The sequence below is a fragment of the Pleurodeles waltl genome, chromosome 4_2 (assembly GCF_031143425.1).
Source record: "Pleurodeles waltl isolate 20211129_DDA chromosome 4_2, aPleWal1.hap1.20221129, whole genome shotgun sequence".
NCBI lineage: Eukaryota > Metazoa > Chordata > Amphibia > Caudata > Salamandridae > Pleurodeles > Pleurodeles waltl.
The window spans coordinates 27,275,207-27,292,266 of record NC_090443.1 but is presented as its reverse complement, the minus strand read 5'-3'; the positions used below and the strand labels follow the sequence as shown (position 1 = coordinate 27,292,266).

The 17,060-nt window shown below is 49.4% G+C and overlaps 1 protein-coding gene across 2 annotated transcripts in view; it reads right to left on the bottom strand.

Moving 5' to 3' along the window:
• The window catches only part of MISP3 (MISP family member 3), a 33,321-nt gene extending 18,423 nt beyond the window's left edge, over nucleotides 1-14,898 (bottom strand). Inside the window, exon 1 of one of the 2 annotated variants that reach the window (XM_069230464.1) lies at nucleotides 14,670-14,898. The gene's annotated coding sequence lies outside the window, so the exon portion shown is untranslated. Of the gene's footprint in view, nucleotides 1-13,405; nucleotides 14,633-14,669 lie in introns of those variants that run through there. The other variant, XM_069230465.1, reaches the window with a different exon arrangement.
• Nucleotides 14,899-17,060: the final 2,162 nt, after the last annotated feature.

Below are 17,060 nucleotides of genomic sequence, written 5' to 3'. Positions count from 1 at the left end.
GAGAATCTTCTGAAGACAAGACATTGGCATGAAGAGTCATCCAAACTTCTAGACAAAGGAAAGTAACATAATTCAAGAATCAAGACGGGGTAGAAGTCCCCCGCCGCCCCCCAAGCTACAACAGGGGACTTCTGGATCCCTCAGAATCACTGCAGAAGGCAGCGTGCGTTTTTCCAGAAATGTCTACCAACAAATGCAACACAAGCAACTATTTTTTTCGCAGAAAATCAAGATCAGGCTTCACATCAATAGTAGGAATCAGGCTACGATCCTGCCCCCATCACAATACACAAGTAGACCACCTTCAAACCACTTCGAAGCCCTGGGGTTGGTGCATGCATCAGGCAACTTTAGCAACACACCTAGTGTCATCCGCAGGTAAGACCCTCCTGGAGAAACACACCCACCCTATCACAATGTCAACTCTTCCCTCAAAAAGGACGCTGTCCCTAACACTCAAGACTGGACAAGATCCGACTGCTCCACAAGAAACCAACTTTGGACCTTGGTGACCTCACCAACTACAGATCTGTTATGCACCTGCCATTCATCGGAAAGGTAATCGATAAAACTGTGTCCATCCCGCTGCAGAATGCAATGACCTCTAGGCGCTTCCTGCTCGTGGTGACAACCACAAGCTCATTACAAGCTCTCTCTATTCCTGATCAATTCACCTTCAAATCATTACTTTCAGTCTATCTTAACTGAAGCAAAACAAGACTGCAACACCCAGAATGCATTTGAGTATCACTCGAAATCCCAAGACTGAAAACTGCAGTAATAACCTGGGATGAGGTGGTCACACTACTTCTGTGCTACACAGTCCTCGATGTCTCGGACAGAAATGGACCTAAATCACCTATCTGAAACTAAACCCACCAAAGCCAAATACCTTTTCTTAGCAAATGATACATTTTCTGGACACCCACTTCAGAACAATATACATAGAATGATTCCAAACGCAACTCATGTACATAGTGCTTATCTTGAAATTCTGCCTTGGACCTGGCCCTCTAGTCGTGGCCCTCTGAAGCCTAATCTGGCCATCACAAGCTAGACAGATTCATACCTCAGCTCACCGCGGAAGGCTAATAACTTGAATTTACCTTCTACCTCGGAAAATAAAGGTAATGTGGTACAAGCTGGCGCTAATGAAAAATAAAACCAAACGCTACCACCCTAAATTCAACTTCAGAGCTACTCGCCTAGTGAGCAAACTCACTGTGAGTCTGCTCACAGAGAATGGCAACCACTGGAGCGGAGGAGCTTAACCCCATTTAAATGCCCCTCAAAGCCCCAGAGATGAAAAATAAAAGGGTCAATTATTACCCTTTTATTTTTCCTCATCCTGTCCTGAACCGAGTGTCAGGACGGGGCGGGGCCTGCTGAGTGGCAGCAGGGAGGAGTGGTGGGCAGAGGGCTCCTTGTGCACTGTTTAAAGTGCGCATGTCTCCTTGGCTGGCCGTATTGCGATGGCCAGCCTGACATGCGCTCATTAAACCTCTCAACCCAGCTGTCATAAGACAACTGGGTTGAGAGCAAGTGCAGGCCTCCAGTGCACTGGGGAGAGCTGAAAGAGGCCTCTCCTTCCAATTAGGGTGCTGCTCACATGCTAGTTTACAGCATGTAAGCAGCTCTAGGATTGGTTGAGGGAGTTTGCTTTGGCCTGCGCACTGCACTTCCATCTCAGTAGAAGACGTCTGCGGGAGGAAGACATGATTCGGCAAGTGTTTTTTTTTTTTTTTTAACATTTTATTTACGCATGTGTGCCCACATTCACCCATTTGCCCATCCCCCCTCCTCCGTAGATGTCAGCCACCACTGGTGAATGGGTGTAACAACCCGAATGACTTTCTCTCTGGCCTCTTACAGAGCATCCTACAGACCACTTCATGTCTTGTGAAAGGACTGAAAATATAGGCCCACCTACTCCTACCAGGCAGAATGTGCACAAGCTAAACCTGAAAATGACATCATCTTCAAAACCTTCTACATCACCTACAAATCAGAAAGCATTAGCACCTCAGGATGCCTGGCTAAAAAATGGAGCACCACAGGCCACCAACAATAATAAGCTGCTGCTATTTGTCATGCCACAGATCAGTGTTTATGTGAGACTGTAACCAAAGTATGAACATGTCTGAACGTGAACGTAATGAAACTCGTGACAGGGCACAGGAGAAGGCATAAGGAGATGATCATTCCAAAGGAATCTTAAAACACATACCTTAAAAAGAAGTGTGTGATTCCTCATATATATGCTGTGCATATGTTTTTTAAAAGTATATCCCTCGTTAAAAATGTAAATGAGGCATGCTACGTCTGAGGGTAGAAGCATGATGGGAAGAAAGTTTTTTTTTAATGGTCCCCATAACCAAGGCACTTATGTGTTCTGTGGGTGCTGTACACGAGTTTAAAGTCACTACTACAGATCACTGAATCAGTGTTTTGTATCATATAATTTGAGACATCATAGCAGCTCCAGTGCATTATGTGTGATGTAAAATACAGTGCACTGTTTTGTGATACTGTACTAGGCTTCAGCAGTGTTGGTGATGTTTTCCCTCTACTCGAGGTCCGTGCAGCATTTGCATTAACCCACTATGCTGCACTCGATATCCGTACAACTTAAAGTAATAATGGTCACTCACTGCTATTACAACATACATAATAAGGGTGCTCTGCTGTGTATCAGGTTTGGTGATCAAAGTGTCTCTCAAACTCAGCACACTTTTAGGTGCTACACACAATAAAACCCTTGGCAGCCTCCAACCTAGCATTAGCCAAAGTTCAGAACTACATTTTTAAAATCATCCACTTGGATTGGAAGTTTAGTCACACAAGTGTTCAGTGGCTACACGTTACTAATTGTATTAAAAATTAATAATTGGTAGCACCCGTCTATCAGCATACATGTATCACACTTACCTACGAATAAAGCGCTGTAAATTAATTAGTCTTCAACAACTATTATACACAGAGCAGCTCATAAATGTAAATTCGGGCAAGGCCAACTGAGCTTTCCATCTTTCTGAGGTCAGTTCACTGAATACTATTAAATGTTATCTATACTGCATTTGAACAAGAGAATCACACTTTTAGAACGTATATAAAAAATATGGTTATAAACCCCTTAGCGTTGTACTTGAAAGCTGACCTGAGGAGATAAAAGGGATGCCTGTTTTGGTAACAGAAAGGTGAAATTCAGCTTTTTTTCACAGAAAACAAGACCTGAGAGTGGCCTCTGTATTCTCCCTCACATAGCCAAGTGCCAAGCCTGATTAACGCGCAGTGAGGCAAGTGTGTGAGGTCTCTGTTTGACTCAAACTTTGTGGATGAGAAAGTAATTCCAGGTTGAGGCTGGTCCCTGTCTGAAATGCAGCACAAAACTAAAAGCGTGATGAACTGGAATACCGCCTTACAATTACCAGTGGATGAGGGTAATTCAAGTTTTCCATCCATCACGTTTTTAGCTTTCACAATATTTTGAAAGTTTAGCACATAATTAACACAGAGCATTGAGTTATTTTCCCCTTCACATCCTATACGTTTGTTATTATATCTGCCGTTGCTCGATGTTTCATTTCAACACATTTTCTACTGTTACCAAAAAATATACATCTCTCTACCTGCACCCTTGGCACTATAGGTAATGGGGAATTATCAGATCCATTCATCATGAGGTCATGATTTGGGTATCGTCCAGAATGAAGGTGTAAATTAGCCTCCATAATATCAAGAACAGAAGCACGGATGAATGAATACATGTATAAATGTGTTATCATTCCCAGGTTCCTCTCTGAGTTTTGGATATTATTGGAAGTGAATTTACAGTGTGAGGGCCGTATTTATACTCCGTTTGCGCCGAATTTGCGTCGTTTTTTTCGACGCAAATTCGACGCTAAACTAACGCCAACTAACGCCATATTTATACTATGGCGTTAGAGGCGTATAGCGCCAAAGTTCCCGGAATGTGCGTCATTTTTTAGCGTGAACCCCTTCCTTGCGTTAATGATATGCAAGGGAGGCGTTCCCGTCTAAAAAATGACTCCCAGGCCTTTACGTGGTATTTATACTCCCGGGCAAAAGAGACGCCCGGGAGTGGGCGTGGCTAAAAACGGCGCATTTGCGCCGCTTTTTAACGCCTGGGTCAGGCATGGCGTTAAGGGACAAGTGGGCTCAAAATGAGCCCAGAGTGCCCTCCCCTGCCCCCAGGGACCCCCCCTGCCACCCTTGCCCACCCCAGGAGGACACCCAAGGATGGAGGGACCCACCCCAGGGACATTCAGGTAAGTTCAGGTAAGTATTTTTTTATTTTTTTTTAATTATTTTTTTTGGCATAGGGGGGCCTGATTTGTGCCCCCCTACATGCCACTATGCCCAATGACCATGCCCAGGGGACAGAAGTCCCCTGGGCATGGCCATTGGGCAAGGGGGCATGACTCCTATCTTTACAATGATAGGAGTCATGTTGATGGGGGATGGGCGTCGAAAAAAAATGGCGCAAGTCGGGTTACGACGATTTTTTCGACGTAACCTGACTTGCCCCATTTTAAGACGCCCATGCGCCATTTTCCCCCTACGCCGGCGCTGCCTGGTGTACGTGGTTTTTCTCGCGCACACCAGGCAGCGCCGGTCTGCTTGCGCCGGCTAACGCCATTCAATAAATACGGCGCCCGCATGGCACTTCAGAATGGCGTTAGCCGGCGCAAAACTTTTTGACGTTAAACTGCGTTAGCGCAGTTTAGCGTCAAAAAGTATAAATATGGGCCTGAGTGTCAACTCACAAGATCCTAACTTTCACGCGGTCTTGTGAGTATCATGAACAGAGGGTTTAGATAGCCGAGAAACACAGTTCCGAGCGACTTCTGGTGCACAGGATAATGACTGGGAATGGAGAGATTCTGAATGAATCTGCTTTGCACATCCAAAGTTTCAGAAAAGCACACAAATGTCTGATGGGCTACTTTTACTCGTTTCTATAAAAAAAAAAAACACAGGAAGAGTAAAGTGCAGTAATTGAAAAAAAGATTATTCTTAGGTCATGAAGACAACTGGCTTTCTGTCAGTTCTTGCCGAATTATAGCATCGAGAGCCATTTAGATAGTCAAAGTGCTTTCGGTAAAGATGAATAGTGTACCTTGTTGAAGTCATATTTTGGAGAAAATGCTATTTAAGATTTAAAAGCCCTGCTTATCCCTATTTTTAATTTTAAAAAAATACCAAAGGAGCCATGGAAAGGGTCACCACTCTTATCCAAATGGGCTTTAACAACTTTCTACACGTGCTCACGCAATAGCACCTAAATTGTTCCCAATTGCTGTACGTTCACGAAGGTGATACCAATGGCCACCTTCACTCCGGAAGTTGTGTCAGGACTGCAGCCACCATACCTGCTTCTGGGAAGGAACTAAAGGCCCCCTCGTCATGGAACGCCCTCGAAAAGCACCTTGTTCGAGGCATGAACGTCAATTCACCAAAATGCCGGGGTAGCGGAAGTGACATCACATGCCCTTCGGAATCACTTTCACTCACACACAAGCTTACACATACGCTCACATTTACGCATACACACACTCTCTCTCACACTAATATCTGCAAGCACGCACACAGCATGCATTTAAAAGCATTTTCTTCCTTACCTCAGCTGCCAGGGAAAGTCATGTTCCAGCTAATTGTACTCCGTTTTTATTATACTAATACTGAATAATGTAATATTAGTCACTATTAGTGTAATAATAAAAATGTCAGAAAACAAAGAGAGTGGAACCCTAACGATGTCCAAGTTAGGGGTCGCAGTTGCGACCCCTACATGACGTCCATGGTTCGAGGTCCTCTGGCACCTGACAACAGCTAACCCCTGTCTCTTATGATCCATAACCTGGAACAGTCCTCCACGCTGGACCCCCCCCCCCCGTCCCTCTGTGTTTAACATCTCTATGTGATATCGCCGCGAGCTTTGTAGTGTAGTTATAATATTACATGCAGACACCAGCATAGGGGAAACCATAGGGGAGCTTTGGAGGCCGGAAAAGAGGCAGGAGCTTTCTTTGGAAACCACGACAGCAGGGCCCTGTGGAATCCTGAACAGGGTGAAATGGGCCAGCAGGGATCAGGATAGAGGTTAGTTAGCAAGGCCTTTCGTGAACACGAGAGTGGGTAGAGGGACCTCAGAAGTCGAGAGAGATGCAAGTGACTTCCTCGGGGATCAGAAGAGAGGGCTGTGTGACATCTCAAATGGCCTCTCGAAACTGAGGACATAGCAGAGCAGGATCATCCAGGCAGAAAGTAGTAGGGTCATCAGAGATCCAGGCAAAGAACAGTAGGGCATATCAGTGATCTAGGGAGGGAGTAGTAGTGCACATCAGTGATCCAGGCAGAGTAGCAGGGCACATCAGAGGTCTAGGCAGAGGGTAGAAGGGCACATCAGTGATCCAGGCAGGGAGTAGCAGGGCACATCAGTGATCCAGGCAGGGAGTAGTAGGGCACGTCAGTGATCTAGGCAGGGAGTAGTAGGGCATATCAGAGATCGAGGTAAAGAGTAGTAGGGCACATCAGTGATCCAGGCAGAGTAGTAGGACACATCAGTGATCCAGGCAGGGAGTAGTACAGCACATCAGTGATCCAGGTGGAGAGTGACAAGTTGCTTCAGTGATCTAGGCGGAGAGTAGCAGGGCACATCAGAGGTCCAAGCAGAGAGTGGTAGGGCACATCAGAGATCCAGGAGTAGCAGGGCACATCAGCGATCCAACTAGAGAGTGGTAGGGCGCATGAGAGATCCAGGAGCAGTAGGGGGCATCAGAGGTCCATGCAGAGAGTAGTGGGGCATATCAGTGATCTAGGCAGAGAGTAGACCAGTGCATCAGAGAACCAGGAGTAGTAGGACACATTAGAGGTCCAGGCAGAGAGTAGTAGGGCAAATCAGTGATCTAGGCAGACAGTAGACAGGTGCATCAGAGAGCCAGGTGTTGTAGGGCACATCAGAGGTCCAGGCAGAGAGTAGTAGGACTCATCAGTGGTGAAAGCAGGTAATAGGGTATATCAACGTTCTAGGCAGTGAGTAGTAGAGCGCATCAGAGGTCAAGGAGCAGTAGGGTGCATCAGAAGTCCAGGCAGTGAGAGGTAGGGGGCATCAGAGGTCCAAGCATAGGGCAGTAGGGAGCATCAGCGGTGAAAGCAGAGAGTAGTAGGGCGCATCAGAGTTGAAGGCAGAGAGTAGTAGGGTGCATCAGATGTCCAGGCAGAGAGTAGTAGGGTGCATCAGAGCTCCAGGCAGAGAGTAATAGGACGCATCAGAGGTCCAAGCAGAGAGTAGTAGGGTGCATCAGAGGTCCAGGCAGAGAGTAGTAGGGTGCATCAGAGGTCCAGGCAGAGAGTAGTAGGGTGCATCAGAGCTCCAGGCAGAGAGTAATAGGGCGCATCAGAGGTCCAAGCAGAGAGTAGTAGTGTGCATCAGAGCTCCAGGCAGAGAGTAATAGGGCGCATCAGAGGTCCAAGCAGAGAGTAGTAGTGTGCATCAGAGGTCCAGGCAGACAGTAGCAGGGCACATCAGAGATCCAGGTAGAGAGTAGTAGGGCGTATCAGAGGTCCAGGAGCAGTAGGGTTCATCTGAGGTCCAGGCAGAGAGTAGTAGGGCGCATCAGAGATCCAGATAGAGAGTAGTAGGGCGTATCAGAGGTCCAGGAGCAGTAGGGTTCATCTGAGGTCCAGGCAGAGAGTAGTAGGGCGCATCAGAGATCCAGATAGAGAGTAGTAGGGCGTATCAGAGGTCCAGGAGCAGTAGGGTTCATCGGAGGTCCAGGCAGAGAGTAGTAGGGTGCATCAGAGGTGAAAGCAGAAAGTAGTAGGGCACATCAGAGGTGAAGGCAGAGAGTAGTAGAGCTCATCAGAGGTCCAGGCACAGCGTAGTAGGCTACATCAGATGTCCAGGCAGAAAGTAGTAGGGTGCCTCAGAGCTCCAGGCAGAGAGTAGAAGGGTGCATCAGAGATCCGGGCAGAGAGTAATAGGGCACGTCAGAGGTCCAAGCAGAGAGTAATAGGGTGCATCTGAGGTCCAGGCAGAGAGATCCAGGTAGAGCGTAGTTGCGTGCCTCAGAGATCTAGGCAGATAGAAGTAGGGCGCATCAGAGGTCCAGGAGCGTTAGGCCACATCAGAAATCCAGGAGTAGTAGGGCGCATGAGAGGTCCAGGCAGAGAGCAGTAGGACGCATCAGAGGTCCAGAAGTAGCAGGGCACATCAGAGGTCCAGGCAGCGAGTGGCAAAGATCATCAATCAAGACAAAGGGCAGTGGATTGATCAGAGATCAGGACAGATAGCAACAGCGCATCTGGGGATCTAGGGGTCAAGTTTAAATCATAACAAAGAGCAGCAGGGCCCTCAGAGTTTAAGACAAAGCCTAGTAGGGTCTCTAGGGAAGTAGGACAGAAAGCAGCAGTGTCTCAGAAATAAGGATACATGCCAGCAGATTCCCTCAGAAGCCAGGATGTAGGGCTTGTTTTCCTCTCAGTGGTGCCACCGGAGGGTTGCATGGACCCTAGAAATCAGATACAGGGTAACAAGGAACCTCATAGATGAAACCAGATCAAAGCAAATTTCTTCAGAAATTAGGATGAAGGGTCGGAGGGTCTTTGAAAATCACGGCAGAGGAAACTGGGTAGGAGTACACATTCGAAAGCATGACCTAGGCCTGCAGGGCATACCGGACATCGTAGCAGAGGGAAGAGGGCCCCCTTGGAGTCCAAGACAACTGCAGGGTGCATAAGAAAACAAAGCAAAGACCCCTCTAAGCCCATCAGAACTCATGACAGGAAGCAGCAATGTTCCCTAGCAACGAGGACGGAAAATAACAGGATCCCTCAGACATCAGGACAGGGGCAGAATGCTTTCAGAGAGAAATCATTGTAAAGTGCAGCAGGGACCATTAGGGATCGGGCGAGAGGTCAGCATGTCCCCTCAGAGATCATCAATCGCAATCGATCCAGTCTGGATCGGTGTCACCCAATTCTTAAACAAATGTTTTGCTTTTTGAAAGAACGTTCATATCACTTGTTTTCACAGTTGATTCAAAATTACCGTTATTTCATTTCAAGTCCATCGTCAAAACCAATGATTTCAAACAAGCTAGATTACATATCCCAGCTCCAAACAAATGAAAGATAATCCACTAGCTTGCCTTTTGGCTTGTTTAATACCTCTGTCTATCAGTTGATCAGTTGTTAGACATGATCTCAGCTACTAGCATGGCTTACCCCAGCCGTTTAGGGCCCCGATGTTGGGTGAACCCTGAAATGCATTGCAGCATGGAATTGAGAAGTTTAAATGCTGTGAACGCAGTCAATGGTGCTGGAACACTTTTCAGAGTGGGGCTGCTGCCATCAATGTTGTCAAAAAAGTCATTGGCAGGGCCACTGGAATTATGTGATTGGGCAGATGCTGCAATTTTGCGACAATTATAGATTTGCCACATAATCCATCATCTGTTGCATAATCTGAAGATTTTAATAAAAAAAATGTTTCTAGCGCACACGGTTTAAAAGTTACTAAAAATGTAGCAACAATTGTTGCTGCACAGTGGAAGGCCCTTTGCAAAGCAGGACTGGTCACCTTTATGTTGCTTAAAGCAGGACTGGTTACCTTTATGTTGCTTAATGCTAAATTTCAGTGTTAAACTGGTAATAATGATGTGCAACCAATGCCTAGACCAGAGGTCTTCAAACTGGGGGATGGGGCCCCCCCAGAGGGGCCTCAAGAGATCTCAGGGGGGGCGCCAGGCTCTGGCCACAGAAAGCATTAGGCAGATGGCAGTGTTTTGTTTTAGTGAGGGCAGTAATGGGTCATCAATAACCTCTTTTGTCTTTTATATTCTGGCTAGGAGAAGGTGTCAAAATGGAAGGGATTTTAAATATTCTTCAAACCCCTCACTCCCCAATTCTAATAATCACACTGTGGCTTAAGTATAGAGCTATTTAAAAACTGTCAGTTTCATAAAATAATTGTGAAAAATGTTGAGGGGCCCCAATGATTTTTTTTCCCCACAGGGGGGCAATAGGCATTAAATAGTTTGAAGACCACTGGCCTAGACAGTGTTACCAAGTTTACAAAAGACGAAATAATGATGTAATACTATTACAAGCTGCACCACCTGATGCCGCATAATTTGGCCTTTCTTGCAACATACTCAGCCCGCTGCATAATCTGGTCTTCTCCTGCCTCATAATTCTAGTGGCTCTGCTCACAGGATAGTGAAAAATCCATGCATTGCTCCAAGAACTTGAGCAGCAAATGAGCAAAGCCGTTTCGGCAGAAGAGCGGTAGAGGGGTTATATGTGTCCAGTGGTGCGATGTACAGCACTTGGTCCCTAATACATGACGAAAGCATGGGTGCTGCCAAAGAGCACATTTCCCATTGAAATGGCCATTGAAATTGGCATCAGACATGCAGTTTTACTGTTCAACATATGTGGAACACATACAATTACGTGTGAAAAACAGGTAACAGTGGATATTGCTCATGTGTGTAAAGTCTTGGTTTGTTTTCATCCTACTGAAATCTTTGTTTCAATTACACATCAGAATTTAAAAAAAAAATGCCTAATTGGTACTGTCCTTGTTGCTAATACATTTTAAAATGTTTCTCTAGTTCACTCACAGCTATTTGATAGATGTGTGATTTAAATATTTGTAATCCTACAGCGTTTCCCTACACGCTCTCCTTGACCCAAGCATGATTAGATTACCACTTGCTTCACGTTACAAATGACCCTGATCATGCGGATATAGAAAAGAAAAATAAACACCAGTCACGATGTTGAAAGAATAAACGACATTTTGTCAGAAGACATTGTCCTACATTTGACCTCTGTCTTGGACTAAACAGAAAATGCAACAAGATAAAATCCGAATTAAAGGCCTAATTCTCCTACTGACCTGCAAGGTGTTTTGAGGGCGCTGCAGCACCTCCTGTACCCCTAGTTTTGGCGCCCCTGAACGGTGTGCGGTGAGTGACTGACAGGATGGACTGCAGCTGAGAGTTCATTACAGGTCATGGGCTGAAGGGAGGCACACTCGCCTGCACTACAACTTTCCAAGGACTGACTGTATACTAGCGAAGTACTAACTAACTATAGGGGGGCAATCGCTCAAGGGTCATTTAGTTTGAAGTGTCCCTCAGACATCATGATAGAAGACACCGGGGCTGGTGACAGGCCAGGACACACAGCGGCGCGTTCCTAAGTGATTCAAGACAGTGCAACTTTGCTCAGCAAACACGACGACAGCAGTGGCTAACTAGGGCGGCGAGTGTCTTGGTGGAAGGAACAAAACTGCCCCCCTCCCAGCTGCTGTTTGAATTGCAAAATAAATCAATAATCAGAGTTCATTGGGTCCCCTTAGTTCTCTGTGTCCCGGTGCCACTGCACTTTCTGCACCAATGGAAGGTACACCCCTCTGCGACAGGGGGCACCAGGGTCCCCGGGAGACCACTGTAGAAGGCAAGGGAGTATTGCAGTGGTTTATGGAGCCGGTGTTCCTTAAAACACCATATTAATTAACTAATGTAGCAAGGTCATCTGCAAATCGGGGCAGAGTGCAGGGGACAGGACGGAGTATATCATCTAAGAGACCAGGGAGTAAGTTCCCTCAGAACTCGAAAAAGAGAGTCGAATGGTTCGCGTGCTCTTGAAAACAAAAGCGTGCCTGCACTACCCTCCTGTGGCAGACATTGAGAAAGCAGCGGTGACTGCTCCGCCTGCGCTGGATGACCGGACGCAAGGACATGCCCACGTCCGTATGTGCCCCGGCTGCTCTCGAGCTCATCCTTGCTGCCCCCAGACCTGGTTGTTCATAGTGGACTCCCCATAATACCATAACCCCAAAGCTCGCACTGAAGGGAACTCGGTCTCATGGTATCCTTACAGCAGGATAATAGTTACGCGACTGAACCCCAGAGAAGTCGATTCCCGAAACTCGGACTAGATAAACAATCCTGCCGAGTTGCCCAGGTCCACCTGAGATTAGCTGCATCAGTCCACTTTTTTCTGCCTTCTAGAAGTTGTTATCTTGTTTATGCCATTATCAAATCGGGACAACAGGTCCCAAGATGCAAAAAAAACGAAGCCTGGCCTGCAGCAACCAGAAGCATAGACCTGGGAAACGTGGCAGCTATAGCATTAATACTAAAGGGCGTGAACTTCAGATCAGGACACGCCAGATGTTCCAACAGATGTCCTCTGTGGCGAGTTGATCTAAGGCGTGCAGCCGGCGATCGTTATGCCAGGGGCCAACTGCTCTGACCCCAGTCCAGCTGCTTTTAACATTGAGCCCAGTCCTCCGTGACCTCTGGAGTCAACCCTGCTATCTGTGAACTCTGACCCCAGTCCAGCTATGTCTAACCATGACCCAGCCCTGCTGTCCGTGACCTCTGGAGTCAACCCTGCAAGCTCTGACCTCTGACCCCAGTTCTCCTGTCTGAGACTTCTGGCCCCAGACCTGCTGCCTGTGACCTCTGACCGCAGTCCGGGTGTCTTACGTTGACCCCCAGCCCTGCTGTCCGTGGTCCCTGACCTCAATCCTGTGATCCATGACCTCTGGTCTCACTCCTGCGATCTGTGACCTTTGGCCCCAGTCCAGGAGTCTAACATTAAACTCAGCCTTGCTGTTCATGGCCTCTGTAGCCAACCATGCTATCGGTGACCTCTTCCCCCAGTCCTGCCGTGTCTGATCTCTGGTGACCCTAGACTCGTTGGCCTTGCTGTCAGTGATGCGTCTCATCCAGTTCTTTTGTCTCTGAACTACCCCACGTCTGCTGTTTGTGACCTCTATCTTCGCGCTGTAAGTTATTCAGTCACGGCTGCTGTCCCACATCCAGTGCTCCAGTGACAGAAGACGAGGGAGGCAGTGTGAAAGGAAAAGGGGAAATCGGGGTTCGATACTCACGGGGCTAGTGACGCTTCGCTGAAGATCCTGCCAGGGAGGAGCTCGGAGGCCCCCACTATTCCACTAGTGATTCTAGTGAAGAAGCGGGTACGCCTCCGCTTCTCAAGCTTTTACCTCCATGTCCCTGGCTATTCCTGTACTTCAGCTGATTCCAGTGATTTCAGTACTTCAGCTGATCCCAGTGGTGACTTTCAGTATCTAGCTGATTCCTTTCCAGTGATTTCAGTACTTCAGCTGATCCCAGTGGTGACTTTCAGTATCTAGCTGATTCCTTTCCAGTGGTGACTTTCAGGTCCATATTTATACTTTCTTTGCGACAAAATACAATTGTATTTTGTAAGTTTGCGCCGATTTTACGTCAAAAAACGAGCAAATGCGGCGCTAAAAAGTATAAATATGGGCCTCAGTATCTAGCTGATTCCAGTGGTGATTTTCAGTATTTGAGCTGATTCCAGTGATGACTTTCAGTACCTTGGTGATTCCGGTGGTGACTGTCGGTACTTCAGTTGATTCCAGTGGTGAAGGCTGGCGACTCCAGCTGATTCTAGTGCTGGCAGTTCAGTAACCCCACTCGCCCCAGTGGTGAATTTACAGTACTCCTGCATATGCCAGTGGTGAATATTCAGTACTCCAGCTGATTCCAGTGGTGAATATTCAGCACTTCTGCTGATTCAAGTGATGATTGTGTAGTGCCTCTAACGATTCAGGTGCTGATAGATCAGCACCCCGCTGACTGCAGTGGTATATCTCTGATTCCAGTGGTGAATATTCAGTGTCCCTGCTGGCCCCAGTGGTGAGCGTTGGAGTCCGCTGTTGAGTCCAGTAGTAATAACTGTGCTCCCTGCTGATTCCAGTACTGACAGCTCCTTACCCAGGTGTAACGGCCGGGACACCCTTCGCTCTGATGAATTCAGCGCTCACAGTCGGCACACCACTGACGTATGAGCTGATTCCAGTAGTGAAGGCCCGGTAGTGCTCCAGGCTCTGCTGATGGCTGTGGTGATAGCCAGGTGCCCCTTGGCTCCACTGACGTCTGTGGTGATAGCCAGGTGCCCCTTGGCTCCACTGACGTCTGTGGTGATAGCCCTCTGGGTTCCGTCCGTACAGCTGGTGGTAGTCGGCCACCCCCACCCCAGGCTTCAGTAAAGGAAGTGGTGATGTCGGTGCTGGGTCTGGTGGTGATAGCCCCACGAGCTCTCGTTCTGCCTGTGGCGATAGCTGTGGTGACGCAGATGATAACGTCTGCCTCCCCCTTAGGCTGTGGTGATGCAGGCGCTGAAGTCGGTAGTGAACTCGGTGTCGTGTGGTGACTCACCTAGGATCACGTGATGCTGGCGGTGATACCTCCAACCTTCCAAGGCTCCGGTGATGTCTGGTGGTAGCCACTGCCTGTAGGTGCTAGATATGCAGGTGGTGACTCTAGGCTGTAGCGATGAGGGTAGCCCGGTAGGTTCTAGTGACGTCTGCGCAATGTTTTAAATAGTAATATAGTAGTGCAGGTACTCACCACTTAAGAGTACCACTTTGCTCCAGAAAATTGCCGGTACTCTCCCACTAAATGTATTACAGCAGTGCTGAGAAGTGCAGGTACTGTCCCCTTCAAACTACAGAAGTACCGGACAGTAACTGCCAATTTAAAGCACTGAGTTTGTGGCGGTAGCCACTGCCTCTAGGCGCTAGTGATGCAGGCAGTGATAGCCGCTACCCCAGGGTCTTGTGATACAAGCGGTGATACCTGGACTCCCGTGGGCTCTGGTGACAGCTGGTACTCCTAGAGTCTTGTGATGGAAGCAGTGATAGCTGATGCACCCTTGTCTCTGGTGACAGGTGGTGGTGATCTCGGTGCCGTGTGGGTCAGGTATTGCCGGCGGTGCCCCCGCTGACTCCGAGGTGGTAACCTGGCGAACCTCGGTCATGTGGGTCCCTGAACACCGCAAACTCCTCTCTGCGGCTGATCTCCCGCTCCAAATGACCTCTAAGGATTAAAAGAGCTGAGAGCCCGGAGTCTGAGTGCAGCACGGAAGAGGCCAGCCAATCAGCGACCGGCAGTGCCCGGGCCCCAGCAACCCCGTGCGAAGGCACACCGCCAGATGCACACCGCTGCACGCGGAACACACAGCGCCACCGCCAGACACACACCGCTGCACGCTCACACACAGCCACACCGTCAGACACACACCGCTGGACACACACAAACAGCCACACCGCCAAACACCGCTGAATGCACACACACAGGCACCCCACCAGACACACACCGCTGCACGCTCACACACAGCCACACCGTCAGACACACACCGCTGGACACACACAAACAGCCACACCGCCAAACACCGCTGAATGCACACACACAGGCACCCCACCAGACACACAGCGCTGCACGCACACAGGCACACCACCAGACACACACCGCTGCATGTACGCACACAGGCACACCGCCAGACACATACCACTGCATGCACACACACCGCCAGACACACACCGCTGCATGCACACACCGCCAGACACATACCACTGCATGCACACACACCGCTGCATGCACACACCGCCAGACACACACTGCTGCACGCACACACACCGACCCACCGCCAGACACACCACTGCATGCACACGCACAGCCACATCGCCAGACACACACCGCTGCACGCACACACAGCCACACCGCCAGACACACACTGCTGGACGCACACACACAGCCACACCGCCAAACACCGCTGTATGCGCACACACACAGGCACCCCACCAGGCACACACCGCTGCACGCACACAGGCACACTGCCAGACGCACACTGCTGTATACACACACACCTACCGCCAGACACACACCGCTGCATGCACACACACAGCCACACCGCTACACACACTGCTGCCTACACACACACAGGCACCCCGCCAGACACACACTGCTGCACGCACACACACAGCCACACCGCCAGACACACACCGCTGCATGCAACACACAGCCACACTGCCAGACACACAACGCTGTATGCACACAAACAGGCACCCTGCCAGACACACACCGCTGCATGCACACACACAGCCACACCGCCAGACACACACTGCTGCATGCACACACACAGCCACACCGCTACACACACTGCTGCCTACACACACACAGGCACCCCACCAGACACACACTGCTGCACGCACACACACAGCCACACCGCCAGACACACACCGCTGTATGCACACACACAGCCACACCGCCAGACACACAACGCTGCATGCACACACACAGGCACCTCACCAGACACACACCGCTGCATGCACACACACAGCCACACCGCCAGACACACAACGCTGTATGCACACACACAGGCACCCCGCCAGTCACACACCGCTGCACGCACACACACAGCCACACCACCAGACACACACCGCTGTATGAACACACACAGCCACACCACAAGACACACACCGCTGCATGCACACACACAGGCACACCGCCAGACACACACCGCTGCATGCACACACACAGCCACATCGCCAGACACACACAGCTGCATGCACACAGGCACACCGCTGCATGCACACACAGCCACACTGCCAAAGACCGCTGCATGCACACACACAGGCACCCCGCCAGACACACACCGCTTCACGCACACAGGCACACTGCCAGACGCACACCGCTGTATACACACACGCCGCCAGACACACACCGCTGCATGCACACACACAGCCACACCGCCAGACACACTGCTGCACCCACACACACACTCACACCTCCAGACACACTGCTGCAGGCACACACATACAGGCACACCGCCAGACACACACATATGCACACACACAGGCACACTGCCAGAAACACACCGCTACTTGCACACACACACAGCCACACCGCCACACACCGCTGCATGCACACACACAGACACACCGCCAGACACACATAGCTGCATGCACACAGGCACTCCGCCAGACACACCGCTGCACCCACACAGGCACTCTGCCAGACACACACCTCTGCATGCACACACACTGCCAGACACACACCGCTGCATGCACACAGTCACCCCGCCAGACACACATCTCTGCACGCACACAGGCACTCCGCCAGAGACACACCACTGCATGCATGCAGCCACACCGTCAGACGCAGACCGCTGTATGCACACATACATAC